The sequence below is a fragment of the Cannabis sativa genome, chromosome 9, assembly GCF_029168945.1.
Source record: "Cannabis sativa cultivar Pink pepper isolate KNU-18-1 chromosome 9, ASM2916894v1, whole genome shotgun sequence".
Taxonomy (NCBI): domain Eukaryota; kingdom Viridiplantae; phylum Streptophyta; class Magnoliopsida; order Rosales; family Cannabaceae; genus Cannabis; species Cannabis sativa.
Window position 1 is genome coordinate 23,760,689 of NC_083609.1, and position 19,536 is coordinate 23,780,224.

Genomic DNA, 19,536 nt, shown 5'->3' on the forward strand with positions numbered 1-19,536 from the left:
AAGAGTATTCAAACTCTCCAAGCCCATCATAATACTTACCTTATGTTGGCTTTCCTTATGTTGACTAGGCTCTCCACATGTGCCAGTTGGCACAGAAACAGAATTGCCCACGATCCCCCTATTTTCTTGCTCAACAACTCCACCACCATTGACAGGTAACAGACTGTGCACCCTCGGAGACGCCTCATTCACCACCACTTTCGCCGGCGCAACCACCACACTACCCCGTTCAGTATTACCCAAAGAACCTGATTGTTTCGCCACGGTTGTTCCACCATCATCCACCACAATCTCAGGCGCCTGAGATTGAGATAGATTAAAAGCTACAAAACAATTAGGTGTAGGATCTTCATCTCTCAACCATGGCCCATACTTAGGAACCTTCAGACCACTTTTAGATTTTTCCATCAAAACCTTATGATGACAATCCCTCTTCTCATGACCCCAAATTCCACAACCAAAGCAAAGAGTTGGAAATCTTTCAAATTTAAATTGTGTCCAATGATTCTTCCCTCCACACGGTATATATCTACCCACAAATATGCTCTGTTTTAACGGAAAACCAATTTTCATATGAACATAACTGTTTAAGAACATCCTATTTTCATTGCTCCACCTTAACTCCTTGATTCACCTGCCAATTCTCCCAAGCGATTTACATTATTCTTAGTAAAAGCTTTAATCGGCAATCCTCTCAATTTCACCCAACAAAAAAGTCTATCCAGTTTTGCATCCCTCCATTGCCCGGAAGAAGGCCACTGCTATAGCATGAGAAGACCCCCATTAAACATCCAAGGTTGTTTACTCAATACTCCATTAGCATCCTCTCGACTCTTAAAAGATATTCCCACAAAAGAGTCATCTCCATCTTCCTCTAAAATCTTAACTTCCCATCCCACAACACATTTCCACATATGCCCAAAAATTGTTGAGAATAACGATTCCTTAATCTCCCTCTTCGCAATCATTCTTCCAACCAAGGAAAGCTCACCGAATGAAGACGCAGAAGCCTCATTTTCCTCCCAGTCATCCTCACCGCTCACTCCTAGTTTGCTTGTCATGGAAACAATATCATCAACTGTATCCTGCGATTCCCCAATGAAACCTCCAGTGGCCATTCACATTATGAATATCCAAAGATCAATCATGTTTGCAGTTCTGAAACTACAGCAAAAAGCAGGATCCTTCAGACCATATTCTCGAGAGAGCTTTAAATTATTTAATTTGCAATTTAATTTTCTTTTATTTAAAAAATTATAAAATATTTTTTTTAAAAAAAACAAAACAAAATAATATTTTTCTTCCTTATCTTCTTTCGAATCTCAATTTCCTATAGATGAGACAAGTATTTACAAAGTAATCAATATGTATCTATAAATATATATATATAAGGTAAATTATTTTGGACCCTATGTTTTGCAAAAGTTACTAATTAGACACTGAGTTTTGTTAAATGACAAAATAAATCCTGTATTTTCCAAAATAGTGAAAATAGGACCTTGAGCTTAATTTTTGATAACTTTTTTTTCTAATATAATCAACTTGAAAACAATTCCTAATACGAACAAATACAGAAAATGTAAATAATTTTGTCATAACACTTTTAGATCAGATTATAATTAAATTTTATTTTGACAAAAATCAATTCAAGGTCCTATTTGTACCATTTTAGAAATTACAGGGTCCAGTTTGTCATTTATTAAAACAGAGGGTCCAATTGATAACTTTTACAAAACACAGGATCCAAAATAGTATTTACCCATATATATACACTAGAATCTATATACACTAGAATCTCCATTTTACTTCATTTAACAATAATCTCTTAATTTATTATAAAAAACCAAGTCTAAATTTAAATCAGTTATAAATAAAAATAACTTCTACATTATAATTAGTTACACATATAATTTATAAATTTATTTATGTAGAATTAATACTTTTATTCTAAATTATAATATATGCATCAATATTATATTTACTCAAAAATAATTTTATTATGTTGTAGTGTTAATGATTGTTTATTATAATTGTTGTTCTATTGATATTTTTTGGTATTTTTATTTTTTTAATCTAGTGTAATCTAATGAGTTATAATCTCTTAATTAAAATATAATTTGTCTGGTCCTAAGTGTATTCTTAAATAGAAGTTTTACTGTATATCTTTATCTTTATATATTAAAAGTGACTATTTAACTATTTTTGTTGATTTAAGAGAATATTTTCAAGTATATTATACTTGTTACTTATATAAATTAATATTAGTTGTTTTAATATTAATTTTTAAATAAAGTAGTTTTAATTGTAAAATTCTAATAACAAGCTCAATAAATTCTTCTTCCTCTATAATTACATCGTGCGATCTCTAACAATCCCTAGAACATTTTTAATTGATTAATAAATAACATTAATAATAAAATATACATTATTTTAACGATAAAGCTAACGGCAAAGTAGATATGTAAGGACTCGATTTTGACCGAATCAAAAAGAAAAAAGATATATATAATATATTAAAATAAATAAATAAATATATAACTTAAATAACTTTCTCTCCCTATCAACTCTTTCTCTCTCTCTCTCTCTCTCTCTCTCTCTCTCTCTCTCTCTCTCTCTCTCTCTCTCTCTCCATTTTTCTTTCTCTCTCTTCAAAGCTTCAAAGAAGCCATAACCACCACCACCACCTTTTTCTGGCGACCACTCTCTGGTCACCGTTCAACCCTATGCGTCAGACCGTTTGAAACCCCAGTGCTGGCGACCTTAACCCCCAAGAAGTGCCGCCCTTTTCGCCAACATTAGCCCAGAATCGCAAGTCAAAGTTTGAAGGTTCAAACTTTGAACGAATTTTTCGGCCACCACCAGTGTCCGTTTGACAAGTGGTCTTCACCACTAGACTCAGCTTGTCGTGAAGAACAACCCACACCAAGTCATTTTGCCCAGCCCGCTACTTTTTTCGGTGATGATTTTGTAGCTCCGCCCCTTTTTGGAGACTTTTTTGGCGATATAGTGTACTGTTTTGACAAACGATTGGCATGGGTGTGATCTACTCGTCGAAGTGGTCGTTTTGATATATACTACTCCTATTTCGATGATGTTTTCGGTACATTCATTTTTACCGCCATCGATAGTTAATGTGCACCGCTTAGGTGAGGTTTTGAACCTCCAAATTTTAAATATAGTCAAATTATATGTCGTTGGACTCAGTTTTGAAAGAAGAATGTAATGATGATAATTATATAGCCATTTGATGGTAGGTGAGAGTGATAGCTAAAATTGGACCAAACAATCGGAGCTTGGGACTTGAGAGCTTAAGATCGTCTTTTGGACAAACTTTAACGACTTGGGAGAGGTAGGGACTCAACTTGATTTTTATATGTATTGAATAACATTAACATATTCTAATTTTTATGATCAACAAATTGTTTAAAAAATTAAAAACTTAGTCTGCACATTTTTCTAGACTATTTTGGGGCACGGAGTGCCAAATATATTTTTATACAAATATTTATACAGGTTATGATTTTTGAGTTTATTCAAAATATAGTCGTTATGCTGCCAGATTTTCTAAAAAAATAAAAAAGGAATATGTTTTTTTTGTTATTCTTATTATTTACCTGCATTGGTTATACTGATGAAAGCCATGTTGATTGTTCAGTGCATATTGTTGTTTCACGACCTACCCTCTGTGTCATCATAGGTAAATCGGGTGTGCACTCACCTATAGGTAAAAGACCTAGAATCTGTACATGGAGTAAATTGAATATGAGCTCCGATATTATAGTGGTTATCAAGTGCGATTACTCGATTTTTATCGTTTTCTATGATTGGTATTGAGAGTTAAGTGTCTAATGGGCGGTGTGGTATGCATTTTATAACGCCCTAAATAATTAGGCACGCTACCCAAAATACTTATGAAATCCTAATCCCCTAAATGGGATTACTAATCAAAATAGCGTAGAATTTAAACTTTTATAATAAACAGAATGAAAATAAAACTTGTAATAATTTAAACTTTACAACAGTTGGGATCCCAAAAATATTTACAAACTTTATTACAAGTCTTTTTATTTCAGCCGGCCTAAGCGGCAAAATGGAATTTCAAAATACATCACTAGTAGACCCTTAACCCGCTTGGTCTGATGTGGCTCGAACATGTACATTCTTTGCCCAGCTCTTGGACTCATGGCTGATTAGCTAAAGCCTTACCATTTCCTGCACAATAGAGCAACCGTGAGCCAAGCCCAGCAAGACAGCATATACATAACAATAATAATATGCTCATCATGCTATTTAAACAATAATGCCATTCACATATCCTGTGTGACATAGACCTGCATATTGCACTCACATGCCCATATATGTCTACGTGGTGTAGACCTATGTGTTGCGCTCACACATCTATATACATTAAGGCCTTAGAACTGGTTCATCTCGGTTATGGTTACCGAGTCCAACCTGATTATGCCTTAAGCGCATAATCCTTGAATTGTTGGATATATTTTAGCAGGATCTAGATTTACTAACAAGTATGTTTCATTAACATCCTAATATGAATTCTAAAACAATGAAATAAACACATATAAAGTTTAGGAAACCTTACATTGAGTGCAACAGAATATAATGACTCCTTCCGTTCAGATCTCTAGCCCTTGACTCCTTTCGTAGCAGAGCATCACCAAGATCTGAACCTGGATCTCTTTCTCTCATTCCTTTGATGCTGATTCTCCTTCTTGTTGGTTGATTTTCCACAGTCTTACACACTATGATTGAGATACCACTTGATGTGTGTGGGCACTCACTCATTCACTCAAGGATTTAGAAATTATTGAAGAAGAAAAGAGAAGAAGAGGTTTCGGCTATAGAGAGTAGAAAGAGGCTCAATTTTCATCTGACAAAGTTAAGTGTGAATGAGAGTCATCACTATCTATTTATAGGTAACCACCTAGGTTTAAGTTAGAATTATTTGGCATTAAAATAATGAAAAAATAAATGATAAAACCCTATAAGTGTGGCCGGCCATGGGCTTTGGATATAATGGGCCTCACTTATGCAATTTTGCTGTTTTATCATTCCTGAATCTTATTTTCTCAAAAACGCCAATTTTCAACTTCAACCATTTAAATGCCAATTCTAATTATTTAATAACTAAAAATTAATTATTAAATAATATTGTCATTTAATATATTTATTAATTAGACATATAAAGTCTCTTAATTAATAAATAAACCTAGAATCTCTTTTCTTTACAATTTTGCCCTTGCTTAGTGAAAATTCATAAACTAGACATAGTCTAACTTTAGAATTATAATTGATTAATCAAAATCAATTAACTGAGTCTTACAAGCAGTATGGGCTCAACTAGTATGGGGACCATGGGTCTATATATCCGAGCATCCAATAAGCAGATCAAGAATTTATATCTTAAACTCACTGACTTATTAATTCTTCGTTGAATCCACACATAGAACTTAGAATTGCACTCTCAGTATATAGAACGCTCTATATGTTCCACGATATAGATACGTCATTAGTTATCCATTGTTATAATCCTAATGTGATCAATGACCCTCTAATAGATGATCTACATTGAAAAGGCACTAAGTTACCGTTACACCTTCAATGTATTTTATCCTTAAAACACTTAGCTCCGTATAAATGATATTTCAGCAAAGTGAAATGAGATCTCCACCATTTATCTCTATTTAGCCAAGCTTGAAGGATATCATTGTTTCACTTCTAAATTCCTATAGAAGTTATAGATTCCATATTTATGGTAGCGCTCCACTCAATTATACTATCATGCTCCCAAAATGTACGTATCACCCTAACCCAAAAGTAGGCTTAACTAACAAATCAAAGAACATGTATAATACTCTTGAGATCGAACCTAAACATATCAGGATTAAGATCATTCGATCTAGGATCAACAGGTGATATTGAATTGAATAGATATTACGGTAAATTTTAATATATCTAATCAAAGTTAAATATCGTTCCCTTGCGATATATACTCCATACATCCGATGCTGGTAAACTTTGCCAATGTCCTGGAAATGACATAACACTTATCCAAGGTGTAAGAATACCTATCGCTGATTATCATGTCAGTCTATATCCAGTTAACTGACAAATCAGGGAATAAACTTTCGAATATATAATTAAGATTATATTCCACTGTGTTGACGACACTATAATCATTAACAAATTCATATGTTCTGGACTTAAATAGAATTCATACATTATATGTATATAATCATGAAATAAATCATCTGAACCATGCAACATTAAAATGCTATTTCTGATCTTTATTAATAAGTAAATCTCATTATATTAAAATGAGTTTTATTTAGGGCATAAAACCCAACAAACTCCCACTTGCACTAATATAAAACAAAATGGGCATTTCAAATAATCTTAACACCTTGATATACAAATCAAGTGTAGTAGTAGTATACTCCTCGTAATAGGATCTGACAGGTTGAATTCAACACGACGTTTTCTCCACCATTACTCTTCCTTAATCACAAAATCATTGATAATGTGAAATTCCTCTCTATATGTCTACTCTTTTGGGATACTGGATTCTATACCTTTGGCAACTACTTTTGGTTAATCAGGAAATTAACACTAGTAGTTAAGACAAGTTGGAACGGTGCCACAATTGTATAGAACTTTCCTTAGACTGAATAAGTACCTTTCCTTCAACTTTAACATTCAGTCCCTCTCTGGTAGACCTAGAGATTTCAGATAGGTTTTTACACTTCTCCAAAATCACTACTCTACCCCCAGAGTAATCACCATCTTATCAGCAGACTTCCTAGCACAAAGGGAAGTCTCGAAATCTGATGTGGTGTAGTCTAAGAGTTTTAAACACACCCTTATTGACTAACATATAGTTCCTCTTCTTAATCTTAAGATTTACTTGATTGTCTTCCAATGTTCCTCTCCTGGATTAATCCGATACCTACTCATTACTCCCACTCAACAGCAGATGTCTGGTCTAAGGCATACTAAAGCATATCTGAGACCTCTCACTGTTGATTTAGGAAATTCTTTCATGGCTTTATCTTTTCTGCAATAGTTGAGACTTTTCCTTAGATAAATAAAATCTATGCCTAGAAGTCGAGAAGCTTCTATAGATTGCCATTAGAAAGAAATGCTTCAGCATCTTACTAAAGTAAGTTACTTGCATTAGAGTAAGTAATTACCAGGTATACCACAAGCCATAGGTTTAGATAAACTCAAACTTATAATACTAGGAACAGGAAGTTTTGTTAAGTCCATTGAATAGACTTATAAACTAAAATTTCCTTTTATGTCCTTGTAATAGAAAACTTTAGGTTACTCCATGTGAATGGATTAAACCATAGTTCTATTGGCTTTTCTTCTTAGTTTCTTATCTTGACAATCCATTACTTATTTAAAATCACAATGGATTTTAATCACTAGTGTCTTTCAAGTCATAAGAAGTGAAGTTCCTTGAAACTCTCCCACTACGACAAGGTACCGTGAATTATGTCTAAGAAAACTAAATGGTATTGATCTCTTCGGTTGTGACAAGACAACAGAGGCAGTGGGATCATCATATGTAGAATAAGATGATAGAACACTTATGGAATCAAAAGAAATATCTCCTTTATTTGTTACTTTATTTTTCAGACTTAGTCATTTTCTTAGAAAAGTAGTATTTGTTTAAACAAACACTTTCTTATCTAATGACTATGGGATGGTCCACCCTTAATCACTTAGAATAGCTAACAAACAATGGTTAACAGTTCTAGCTTTTCTTAAGGTTTTGATTAGGTCATCCATGAATCTAGTAATGATTTACTTTAAGTATACAACCATTGCATCATTCTGAAATTGTATTACCATAGAAGGATTTAGGCAACGACTAGTAACGAATCATCAATATGCAAATTGAAATTTCTGGGGAGGTAAGTTTGGATATAATTCAAAAATCAAATTAATGATCTTTGAACTGCATATCTACTAACTATTTCTCCACCCCTATCAGTTCGCAAGATCTTTAACCACTTACCTTAATGGTTTTCACCATTGCTAGAAATTCATGAAATTTTTTTAAACATTTCAAATTTCTTTGCATAAGGTATAATCTAGAGTGATCGTTTTAAGAATACAACGAAAAACTCATATCCACCCCTGAATGTACATCCATCTGCGAATGAGATGAACTTACTTTCAGTGGATATAGGCATATTAACTCTTTGCAGAGATTGATCTTGTCAATACCACTATGATAAAGATACAAATGCCATAGATTAAAAATGTGTGATTGTGTCTTTTTGATGACTTAGGTTTAGTTACATTAAAGAGTTCTTAGAATAGTGCAAGTGGATCCTGGTCACAGAATACTAAACTCATATTCCATACAGTTTGCATCCATTGATAGAAAATGGTATTAAACACTTGTGAAAGTGAAACTGTATTGTATTAAAAAAAATTATTTGGAATCTAAAACTTAAAGTTAAAGACTTAAATTTATACCAAATATACATGAGTAATTCTTTCTTGGACCACCACTACTAATATAAACTCTAAGTCAGATTTGCCCATAAAAGTAGGAGATTTCTAAGATTGAGGGCTTATATCATTTTGGAATAGAATTTCGGGATTATAATCATATGCGTCATTTAATTTCTGAAGAGAAAAAATAGAATGACATTAAATGATTTATAGACCATTCATCCAATGATATGTCATTGAGCTGATTCGAAATGAATAAGCTAAGAGGAATTAGAATAATTTCGTTGTTTAAATAAGAATCCAAATATGCTCCGATTAGCGAGAGTCAAAGTAATCTTATTTATACAATCTTCTTGTTTCATATCGTAAAATACTAGTCTAAGGTGTCATCAATTGATGAACAACTAGGTGTTGCATATACATTATTTATCTTTCGAGATCTAACACTATTATGTATGTCTAATGGTGAAAATGTTGGAAGTTATTTTACCAGGAACTTAGATCTACTCACAAGTATGTTGATTTAACAACCTAAATATGAACTTCTAAAAACGATATGAAATTAAACACATAAGAGTATCAGAAATCTTACAAAGTTGATTGCAAACGGAATATATATGTCTCCTCCCACTCAGATCTCTAACCCTTGATTCCTTTCTGTAGCAGAGTATAATCAAGATCTGAGCCCGATAGTCCTTCTTTGTTGTCTCTGAAATCTACACAGCCTTCCTCACTATGATTGAGGTATTACTTGATGTGTGTGGGCACTACTCTAGCACTTATACATTTCGAAACAGTGAAGGAAGAGAGAGAGAGAAGGTGGCGGCTGAGAGAGAATTTTCTGAGAGAAAATTCTTTCAGAATAAAGCTGTGAAAAGGTTGTACAGAGATATGTGTAACTCTGAAGCCTTTGCCTTCTATTTATAGAAGACCACCAAGGGCTATGATTGACATTTGGAATTGAAAAAATCAAAGAGAAAAGGAAGCTAAGTGGCCGGCCTAGGCATTGTGGAAACAAGGCTTGCCACTTTTCCAACTTTCCTTTTCCTACACTGATAGTTTCCTGTTTTGTGAAAAACTGCCAATTCCATTGTTCAACCACATCAATGACAAATTTAATTATTTAATAATTAAAATTAATTATCAAATAATATATTATCATTTATTTTATTAATAATGAAACTAATTAAAGTTTCCTAATTAATAAATATGCCCTTCAAAATCTCTATTTACTGTTTTGCCCTTAATAAGTGATAAATTCTCAAATAGACAAGTCCATCTTGAGAATTTTTAATTGATTAATTAAAATCAATTAAATGAGTCTTACAAGTAATATCATCTCAACTAGTGAGGGGACCATGGGTCTATATATCCGAGCTTCCAATAAGCAGATCTAGAATTTACCACTTAAATTTACTGACTTATTAATTCTTCGTTGAATCCACACATAGAACTCAGAATTGCACTCTCATTATATAGAATGCTCTATATGTTCCACCATATAGACACATTATTAGTTATCCATTGTTATAATCCTAATGTGATCAATGATCCTCTATATGGATGATCTACACTGTAAAGGGACTTAAATTACCGTAACACCCTACAATGTATTTTATCCTTAAAACACTTAACCCTGTATAAATGATATTTCAACTAAGTGAAATGAGTACTCAATCATTTATCTCGTTTGGTTAAGCTCGAAGGAAATCACCCTTTGCTTACTATTCGCCAGATAGAAGCTATAGATTCCATATTTATGTTAGCGCTCCCACTCAATAGCACTACCGTGTTCCCAAAATGTATGTATTGCCCAGACTAAAGATTTAGGCTTAACTAACAAATCAAAGAACACGAATAACACTCTTGAAATTAAGCCTAACCATATCAGGATTTCGATCATGTGATCTAGGATCAACTTGTGATATTGAATTGAATAGATGTTTACGGTAAGTTTCAAAATCTAATTCAAAGTTCAATATCGGTCCATTCAAATGCATACTCCATGCATTCAACCTGAGCTTTACTTTAACCTATGTTCTGGAAAGAACATAACATTTCTCCAAATGTAAGTAAACTCTGTTGTAGATTCTCATATCAGTGAAACCCAGTGTTCTGATAAATCTAGGAATACTTTATTCACATAGTCATGTTTATTTTCCACTGTGTTGACAACACAATAAACATGTTCAAGTATGTGAAAGGGGTTTGGATGAATTTATAAATCAAACAGACAAGCAATTGATTAAGTGAACCAAAACATACACAAGTGAATGAAAAATTACTTCTGTTACTTTATTGATATTGAATAATCTGGATTACATTGAAACAGAGTTTTATTTAGGGAATAAAACCCAACAGAAAATCCATTAGGGATTTATCTCATTAGAAAAACAAGCCAAGTTAGACCAACAATGAAGATTCGAAATTAAACTACAATTTAATAACAAAAAATAACATGGTTCAATACAAATTCATACACAATTCAGAAATTATGAAGCACATAGCAAGTAGGAATGACAAGTGACAATACTAAAACATACAATCCTAAATAATTTCCAAGGTTTTCAACAAACTGATATCAGTGTCCCGTTTAGGCGAGAGTCAAAGCTATCATTCATTGAATAGAGTTGTCAGCTCATCTAAAGTAATCAACATTCTAGCAACCTTTTATTCGATCAAGATTTGAATCCGCGTTGTCCCGTTTAGGCGAGAGTCAAGGCTATTTTATCTTATGAGCTTCCACCATTGTTTCATATTCTTGCAAGTCTTATACAGTCGCCACCATTAGGGTGATCATAAACTATATAAAAAACTTACAAGATTACTTATCTTTCGATATTAAACGGTGCTAACTTGCTAATGAACGTTCCTCCATTAGGGAGGATTACTCACTAAAACAATAGCTATGTAAAACCAACAATGGAGATCGAATATCCTAATAATAATAAAGCTCATTATTTAATGAAGGTCGTATTTTCTCCTAATATTTATTTTAATCTATTTATTTTAAATATATATTTAATTAAAATTTCCAATTTAGAATGAAAAATTCCAAATATAAATTTTAATTTAATATTTATAAATTATACTTAGATGGATATGAAAATAACGTGAATTATTTCCATCTTAGTAATAATTTCCATAAATATTTAGAAAATTATTCAATTTAAGTTGTTTCAAAATTAATTTAAATTAATTTACAACTCGAATTTAATTTTCTAAAAATATATATTGCATTTCGAAAATGCTTTAAAATAAAATAAAAAAACCATCCTCGAAAATTACCCTAATTTTATGTTGGCCCAAAATTAATAAAAATTAATTTTCAACAAAAAATATAATTTTCCTATTTAATTAAATATCTAAAAAAAAAATTCAAATATTTAAGTATCATGATTAAAAAATCAACTTAAATATTAATTTTCTATTTAATTAAAAACAATAGAAAAATACTTCAAGCAAAACAGATAATATCTATCTAGACTTTCATGGACTAATTAATTCAATTTCTAATTATAATATATTTTAGTTCATTTATTTTAATTAATCATTAAATGAAAAAATCAATGATTTAAGTTGGTCCGAAATTAAATAAATAATTTTCAACTTTAATCTTTTTTTTTAAATAAAATTCGAAATTTCTACATTAAAGAAATGTAATTTCGAAATTTTGGGAAATGATTAGTAAAATAAAATAAAATATATTTTGAAAATTATTCAAACTTAAGTTATTCTGAATTAAGATTCCAAACTTAAAATAATTTCCAATTTTAATTAAATAACATGAAAATAACAATATTTAAGTATCATGATGAAAATCAACTTAAATATTGAAATTTTCAATTTAATTAAATGTATTAAATTCAAAAAATAAATAATTAAGTATAGAGGAAACTTAATTATTAATTCTAGTTTAATACTAGGAAAATATTCTAAACTTAGATTGTACCAAAATTAATTAAGAAACAATTAATTTTACAATCAATGTTATTTTCCTATTTAATATTAGAAATAATAATTAGTACTAGAAATAACTATCTAGAATATATATCATTAACTAAGTGTTTTTCTAAAATTAACTTTAAAATATTGCATGAAAAATAAATTTCATATATTTTAAAAGTTAATTATGTTGCTAATTCAATTTTAATTAGGTTAGACTAATATAATTAACCAAATACAATTATTTAAATAAGGCAAATGGGCCTTCACTATTGGGGTAGTTCATGTGAGGGGGAGTTGGGTTCAGTGCCAGCAGTGTTCGTCTCGGTGGATGTGGGCGGACAGCAGGATTTTCATGGGCGGATAGCAGGGTGCTCGCGCGCGCGATTGAGCACCCATGCACACCCAAAATCCCGATTTTCCAAAATTCATAACTTTCTCAATTTTTATCGGAATCGAGTTCCGTAAAAACAAAAATTGCTTAATTTTTCACAAGGAATCCAAATAAAATATTTTCAAAAATCGAAAAAATATTTTTCATGGAAAAAAAAACCGTACAACATCAGCATTCATCAAACAATACATAAACCAATATGAAACCATCCAAATCAACACAAAACATTAAATCATCGTTTTAATTCATATTACATGAAAGTAAATCATTACCATGGCTCTAATACCAGTTGTTGGAAATTATTTTACCAGGATCTAGATTTACTAACAAGTATGTTTGATTAACACCCTAATATGAATTCTAAAACAATGAAAATAAAGACATATAAAGGTTAGAAAACCTTACAGTGGGTGCAGCGGAATAATATGACTCCTTCCGTTCAGATCTCTAGCCCTTGATTCCTTTCTGTAGCAGAGCATCACCAAGATCTGAACCTGGATCTTCTTTTCTCCTTCTTTGATGCAGAATTTCCATAATCTTACATACTATGATTGAGATACCACTTGATGTGTGTGGGCACTACTCATTCACTCAAAGTTTCGAAATTTAGAGAGAAGAAAAGAGAGAGAGAGAGAGAGAGAGAGAGAGAGAGAGAGAGAGAGAGAGAGAGAGAGAGAGAGAGAGAGAGAGAGAGAGAGAGAGAGAGAGAGAGAGAGAGAGAGAGAGAGAGAGAGAGGCATGTGAGGCATTTTCTGAGGAAAACAAAGTGATCAAAGATGTGTATGGGTTTCCTCAAGCCAACACTTTCTATTTATAGAAAACCCTCTAGGTTTAGGTTAGAATTGTATGGCATTAAAATAATAGAAACTACAAATGGAATTTCCTATGCATAGGGCCGGCCATACAAAGGGATTGGGCCTCACTTTACAACTTTCCCATTTTGTTATTTTCGATTCCCATTTTCTCAAAAATGCAAATTTTCCAATTCAACCTTTTAAATGCCAATTCTAATTATTTAATAACTTGGAAATAATTATTAAATAATATTGCCATTTAATATATTTATTAATTTAGACATATAAAGTCTCTTAATCAATAAATAAACCTAAAATCTCTTTTCTTTACAATTTCGCCCTTGCTTAGTGAAAATTCATAAAGTAGACATAGTCTAACTTTTAGAATTATAATTGATTAATCAAAATCAATTAACTGAGTCTTACAAGCAGTATGGTCTCAACTAGTATGGGGACCATGGGTCTATATAACTGAGCTTCCAATAAGTCGAACCGAATTTACCAAGCAAATTACCTAACTTATTAATTCCTCATTGAATCCACACTTAGAACTTGGAATTGCACTCTCAGTCATATAGAACGCTCTATATGTTCCATGATATAGACACGTCATTAGTTATCCATTGTTATAACACTAATGTGATCAATGATCCTCTATATAGATGATCTACATTGAAAAGGCACTACTGTTACCGCTACACCTTCAATGTATTTTATCCTTAAAACACTTAACCCTGTATAAATGATATTTCAGCTAAGTGAAATGAGATCTCCACCATTTATCTTCGTTTGGTTAAGCTCGAAGGAAATCATCCTTTACTTTCTATTTGCCAAATAGAAGCTATAGATTCCATATTTATGTTAGCGCTCCCACTCAATTGCATTACCGTGTTCCCAAAATGTACGTATCACCCTGACCCAAAAATAGGCTTAACTAACAAATCAAAGAACACGAATAACACTCTTGAGATTGAACCTAACCATATCAGGATTAAGATCGTTTGATCTAGGATCAACAGGTGATATTGAATTGAATAGATATTACGGTAAATTTTAATATATCTAATCAAAGTTCAATATCGGTCCCTTCCGATGTATACTCCATACATCCGATACTGGTAAACTATGCCAATGTCCTGGAAAGGACATATCACTTTTCCAAGGTGTAAGAATACCTATCACTGATTATACCATGTCAGTCTAAATCCAGTGTTCTGACAAATCAGGGAATAAACTTTTGAACATATAATAAAGATTATATTCCACTGTGTTGACAACACTATAATCTTTAACAAACTCATATGTTCTGGACTTAAAAAGAATTCATACATTATATACATGTAATCATGAAATAAATCATGTGAACCATGCAACATAAAATGTTATTCTGATCTTTATTAATAAGTAAATCTGATTATATGAAACGAGTTTTATTTAGGGCATAAAACCCAACACTTCCACCATTGTTTCATATTTTGTAAGTCAAATACAGTCGCCATCATTAGGGTGATCCATCCCATATAAACACTTACAAAGCTACTTATCTTTTGATATTAAATGGTGCTAACTTGCTAATGAACGTTCCTCCATTAGGGAGGATTACTCACTAAAACAAAAGCTATGTAAAACCAACAATGGAGATCGAATGTCCTAATAATAAAGCTCATTATTTAAAGTGTATTTTCTTCTAATATTTATTTTAATCTATTTATTTTAAATATATATTTATTTAATTAAAATTTCCAATTTAGAATGAAAAATTCTAAATATAAATTTTAATTTAATATTTATAAATTTTACTTAGATGGATATGAAATAACATGAATTATTTTTATCTTATTAATAATTTCCAATAAATATTTAGAAAAATATTCAATTTAAGTTGTTACAAAATTAATTTAAATTAATTTACAACTCAAATTTAATTTTCTATAAATATACATTGCATTTCGAAAAATTGAAGTATTTAAGAATACCATTTTCAAAAAAATGCTTTAAAATAAAATAAAAATAAATTCTGGAAAAATTATTCTAATTTAATGTTGGCCAAAAATTAATTAATAAAATTAATTTACAACAAAAAATATAATTTTCCTATTTAATTAAATATATAAAAAAAATTTAAAATATTTAAGTATCATGATGAAAATCAACTTAAATATTAATTTTCTATATAATTAAATACACTAAAAAAATACTTCAAGCAAAAACAGATAATATCTATCTAGATTTTCATTGACTAATTAATTCATTTTCTAATTAAATATATTTTACTTCATTTATTTTAATTAATTATTAACTGAAAAAATCATTGATTTAAGTTGGTCCAAAATTAAAATAAATAATTTACAACTTTAATCTGTTTTTCAAATAAAATTCGAAATTTCTGCATTTAAGAAATGCAATTTCGAAATTGTGGAAAAAAAGATTAATAAAATAAAATAAAATATATTTTAAAAATTATTCAAATTTAAGTTATATGAAATAAGATTTCAAACTTAAAATAATTTTCAATTTTAATTAAATAACATGAAAACAATAATATTTAAGTATCATGATGAAAATCAACTTAAATATTTAAATTTTCAATTTAATTAAATGTATTAAATTCAAGAAATAAATAATTAAGTATAGAGAAGACTTAATTATTAATTCTAATTTAATACTAGGAAAAATATACTTAACTTAGATTGTACCAAAATTAATTATTAAACAATTAATTTCACAATCTATGATATTTTTCTAATACTAGTTCTAGAAATGACTATCTAGAATAATTTCATTTACTAAGTGTTTTTCTAAATTTAACTTTAAAATATTAAATGAAAAATTAAATTTCATATATTTAAAAGTTAATTATGTTGCTAATTCAATTTTAATTTGGTTAGTCTAATATAATTAACCTAATGCAATTATTTAAATAAGGCAAATGGGCCTTCACAATTGGGGTAGTTCATGTGAGGGGGAGCTTGGTTCAGTATGTCGTACCCACTTCTATTGGCCCCCAACTCTCACACAAGGCCCAAAAGAGAGGAATTTAACCTTTAAATAAACAATTTTTATTCATTGAATAAGCCCAAATCTAATTGGCCCTAAATAAATTTACTTATGTCAAAATTTATTTTAGCAACCTAGTCCATTTACTTAGTAAAACTTAAATGGGCTTCCTATATGCATCTAAGCCCAATAGCAAACATATAGGCTCACACAGGTCAAAAGATTTGGATGGGCCCTATCATGTTACTAGGTTTACACAAATGAAAGAAATTACAAAATTTACCTGTTACAAATTATTTATAAGATCTATTGACAATTGGACTATGATTAAAATCAGATCATTGGATCTGTCAACAAGTTAATCATAGCAATTTAGATCAAATAAATAATAAGTTTGTAAAAAAAATTTTGAATACATAATAATATAATCGTACAATACAAACAAATAACTGATCTGGAATATCTGGAAAGTAAGCTAAAATATCTCAATTTTAAAATTTAAAATTAAATTAAATTTTAAAATAAATATCTTAACTAGAATTCAAATTTAGGTTGTTAGAGAATATTTGAAAAAATTCAAAATTCAACAAACTCCTAAATTTCTTAAATTCTAACAAAAAATAAAAAATATCTAACCGATTTTTCAAATATCAAGTTTATTCAAAATTTAAATTTATTTAAAATTTCTAATAAGATAATATAATATAATATCTTGAATTTTAAATTTAGATATTTTATTATATTCTGAGTCTTATAATTTAATAAATTTAAATATTTCATAAATAAAGTAATTGAAAAATAAGATATTTTATATGGTTAGAATATTTAAAAAAAAAATAATAAAATAATAAGTTTGAAAAATTTATGGTTTGAAACCCTAAAATATCTATTCAAACTAAACTAACCAATTTTTCAAATCTTCATGTTATTTTTGCGAAAATATAATTTTAATAAAAAATATCTAATAAGATAAAATGTTAAACCTAAAATAGTCCTAATCTTATAATTTTAATTAATAAAATATATTTTGAAAATAACAAATTTGAAAAAAAAAAAATATATGATATGGTTAGCAAATTTTGAAATTAGTACAAGATTATTTTAAAAGATAATATTTTAATATCAAAGTAAGATCATTTAAAAAATAATATGTGATCTTATAATTAAAATAAATAAAATAATCTAAAATTTCAAAAATAACCATAAGGCTCCTTTGTGAGAAATCAAATTTTCAAAATTCAAAGCCTACTAATATCAGAAACTAATTTTTAATTAATTAAAAAATTAATAAAAATTAATTTTATTCTGAAAATTAGATTTTTAATTGAAAATTTAGATTCTACACAAAATTCTACCAAAAATTGGCTTTTGTTTCAATGAAAAACGATTTTCGAATCAAAAGTTATGACGAAAACAAGTTTGAGGCACAGAGGTATGCATTGCATACCCCTGCGCGCGCGGAAGCAAGGGTGTGGCCGAGGATAGAGGCTGCAAGCAGCCCATTTGACCGAGGATCTTGGGCGTGAGCTGCCCTTCAGACAGCAGCGTGTCGGAGCGGATTCGAGGCTCGTGCGCGCGCGTGTGACATTCAAATCGCGATATTTTTGTTCAAATTCAAAAAAATCATGACTAATTCATAAAAAATTCAAATTAGGTTCTGTAAAAGTCTAAATTTATTAATTTTTCGTCTACTTTCCAAAAAAAACTAACTCCAGATCGAAATAAAAAATATTTCAGTAACATATACTGCAATTTCTAAACTATCATCAAATAAGCACATAAACTACATGAAACCATCCAAATCAATATATAACATCGTTTTAATTCATATTTCATGAAAGTAAATCATTATCATGGCTCTGAGGCCAGTTGTTGGATATATTTTACCAGGATCTAGATTTACTAACAAGTATGTTTCATTAACATCCTAATATGAATTCTAAAACAATGAAATAAACACATATAAAGTTTAGGAAACCTTACATTGGGTGCAGCAGAATATAATGACTCATTCCGTTCAGATCTCTAGCCCTTGATTCCTTTCTGTAGCAGAGCATCACCAAGATCTGAACCTGGATCTCTTTCTCTCATTCCTTTGATGCTGATTCTCCTTCTTGTTGGTTGATTTTCCACAGTCTTACACACTATGATTGAGATACCACTTGGTGTGTGTGGGCACTCACTCATTCACTCAAGGATTTTGAAATTATTGAAGAAGAAAAGAGAAGAAGAGGTTTCGGCTATAGAGAAAAGAAAGAGGATCAATTTTCATCTCACAAAGTTAAGTGTGAATGAGAGCCATCACTATCTATTTATAGGTAACCACCTAGGTTTAAGTTAGAATTATTTGGCATTAAAATAATGAAAAAATAAATGATAAAACCCTATAAGTGTGGCCGGCCATGGGCTTTGGATAATGGGCCTCACTTATGCCATTTTGCTGTTTTATCATTCCTGCATCTTATTTTCTCAAAAACGCCAATTTTCAAATTCAACCATTTAAATATCAATTCTAATTATTTAATAACTAAAAATTAATTATTAAATAATATTGTCATTTAATATATTTATTAATTAGACATATAAAGTCTCTTAATTAATAAATAAACCTAGAATTTCTTTTCTTTACAATTTCGCCCTTGCTTAGTGAAAATTCATAAACTAGACATAGTCTAACTTTAGAATTATAATTGATTAATCAAAATTAATTAACTGAGTCTTACAAGCAGTATGGTCTCAACTAGTATGGGGACCATGGGTCTATATATCCGAGCTTCCAATAAGCAGATCAAGAATTTATATCTTAAACTCACTGACTTATTAATTCTTCGTTGAATCCACGCATAGAACTTAGAATTGCACTCTCAGTATATAGAACGCTCTATATGTTCCACGATATAGATAAGTCATTAGTTATCC